Genomic DNA, 3,214 nt, shown 5'->3' on the forward strand with positions numbered 1-3,214 from the left:
ATATATATATATATATAAATCCTTTTCAACTAATGAAAGTAAAAGAAATCATTTTAATTTTTTTTGATTAGTCATTAAATAAAGAAGACAAAAAATAAAATAAATCATGTGTGATAAAGATCAAGTATACTCCTAAACTTTGCAAGAATGGTCTAACACACCTTGGATTATAAAAAAATAAATTTCAAGAAAATCAATTCTTTCACTTCAGTCAGCCGAAAAAAGAGAGTATATGTAGACCATTTGTGTAACGTTAGGAATATATATGGGTGACTTTTTTAACGACAGGTATATCAACTCGATATCGCCAAGTTGAAGGTATATCAAGTCCTTTGAAGGAAATTACACCTCATTGCTAAGAGTTGAATAGCAAAATCATTGAAGACACCAACAAGCAACAGAGATGAAACATTAATTTTTTTTTAAAATGCATAAAAAAGTAATCTTTATAACAAAGAAACCTCACTAGCTAGAGTTGAATTGCAAAAAACTTTGTGTTTGTTATAAAATAATATATTGTGGATGTCCACTACATCAAGAAGTTACTCCATTACTTTCCTCCATTATGAAGATAACCATAACCTCCATAACCTCCACCTTTATAACCATTATTCTTGTAACCTTTCACTTCCATAACCTCCCCCATTATATTCATGTTAATGTCATGTTTATGACTAACCTTTTGTATGCCTCTATATTACACTATAAATAGAGGCATAAGGGTTCATATTGTATACACTTGAAGATTTTGGTGAACACTTGAAAGAAATAAAGTTATCTCATATTGTTCCTCTTGTCTTATATTCTTCTTTTCTTCATCTTTATATTGTTCTTTTGTTCCTAAGTTTTACAACACGTTATCAGCACGAATGTTCTACCATTGTAGGATTGTAGCAAAGTAAATATAAAGAAGGTAAAAATATTTGTGTTTATTTTTCTCTCGAAAACAAGGTAAATTACTATATAATTTATTTTATATTTTATTTATGATTATGCTTACTATTTTGGTTATTACATAAGATTTTAATTTTGTTTGTTTTGTGTGTGAAATATTTTGGGTTCACATGAAAATTGGAAAAAGAGTAGTGGTAGTGAGCAATTTTATTTTAGTGTAATTTGAATTATTATTTTCTTAGTGTGCAATTGATTCTTTGATTTATAATGGTAATTCACTAGCTTAGTTATTGTGCACCAAACATAATATAATATAATGCTATATGTAACTATCTGTTTTGACAAGTTTAAGATATTAGTACATACTTTGTTGAGAATATTTTTATTGAGTTTCTTTTGTTTTATATTTATTTGTGCATGTTAGACAGAAAGTGACAATATTTTTTTAAGGCTCAATGGTGAGTCCTATTATATTTGGCTTATTATGTCATTGATTGAGGGTAAGACGAAGGATTCAAGTCCTATCGCACCAAGAGAGTAATACATCAGGTGAGAGTCATGGTGCATCATGATAATAAAATGTTGGGTTAGGTCCTAACAAATAATGACCTAAAATGCCTTCTAATGGGTAAGACGTTGGGTTCAAGTCCCAACGTTATCTAATGACGATGTAATGATGACTGAGCAAATTAATATGCTCTTGATATAAGTCATGAAATTTGTCCAATTGATTTGCTCCATTCTCTTATGTGAAAGTGGTAGCAGGACATAATGTTTCTGAAAATGACAAGTGGTTAGATGTATGAATATGAGTTTGGTAAAATTTTAATGGTCAATTGTGGTAATTAAAAGGAAGAACATTATGGGTTCTTAAGATGATCCTTCAATTATGAAGGTAATTTTTGGCCGTCATGTGGTATGAAAGGTTATTGGGCACATTGGGTTGGTGCAACTCAATTTGAAAGTTTTGTAAATCCTCCATCAAAATAAAGAAATACAAAGTGGTAGTACATTTAGTACTTTTAAAGTGATGTTGAGATGGCTCAAATAAATTTGATAATATCAAAGTATGACCAATAAAAATTTATGGAGCATGTACAAATGGTTATGGTAATTTCTTGAAGAGAATGTGACTTGTGTTCGTATGGATAAGAACATGTTCATGTATTGTTGGATAAATGTCACATCTCACCTCTACGGGAGGTTTGAGAGATTGAAAAGAAATATTTTGACATAGATGATTATTTGGTTATATACTTGGAGTACATCACAAATATTATGGTATGTTTTATCATGAAATATTGAAGGACAAAATAAAGAAATAATTCTTTTCTATAAAGGTTGTAGGCTAGCCATGATCAAAATAAATGTTGTTGTGTGGCAACACAAATTTGTCATTGGTTGTCAAGAAATAAGACTTGCATGTAATAATTTTAACCATGACAATAATTATAATTTTCTCCTTGAAGGAGATGGTCACCATAAGAATGGTGTTGTGAAATTTGTGGCAGTACACAAACTTAATTAAGAGTTTCGGAAGAACTAATTTGTTACTATCCAGAAATGAAAATAGTTCATAATATTGAGGTTGTAGTAAGTCTCAAAAGAAACTTTTTAAGTTTCGGAGGAATTGAAAAAATATATTATATTGAGACTGTAAATTATTGAAAGATTAAATATCTTCAGATTACTACAATCAAAGCGGGTTATGAATATTCACATAAAAGGTTACCCGCCTTTCGCTTGTTTGTTGTATACAAATACAAGCATGATGATGGATCGCATGCAAAAGTAAACTAGAAGTTTACTAGAATAAATATCAGTTGGCATAACCGGTTGACCATTTCGATTCAAATGTGATGCAAAAGAATTGAGAATTCATGAGGTTGTATGTTGAAGAAATAAAAGATTATTAAAAAATTATCATGTGTTGCTTGTTCTCATTATAACATGATCATTGTACTCCAGCCAAGGTTGGGATTGTATCACCTGAAATTATTTGGAACATATAAAAAGGTGAATATGGGCCCGTTCACCTGCCATGTGGACCTCTTACTTTATGATTTAATAGATGCATCTATGGTATGGTCACATGTGCATTTGTATCAACTTACAAATTGGTTTTTGTAAGGTTGTTAGCTCGAATTGTTAAATTAAGAGCACAGTTTCAAACTATAAAATTATGTTGATAATGTTGGTTGGTTTAGCAGAAATTGTATGCCTCCAATTATAGTTAGACCAATGATTATGAGAACAAATCTCTCAAATGAAATTTGGTAGGAGATGAGTTTATTTTACATGTATGCATCAAGCCAACAAG

Source organism: Solanum tuberosum, unplaced genomic scaffold (assembly GCF_000226075.1).
Source record: "Solanum tuberosum cultivar DM 1-3 516 R44 unplaced genomic scaffold, SolTub_3.0 scf00365, whole genome shotgun sequence".
Taxonomy (NCBI): domain Eukaryota; kingdom Viridiplantae; phylum Streptophyta; class Magnoliopsida; order Solanales; family Solanaceae; genus Solanum; species Solanum tuberosum.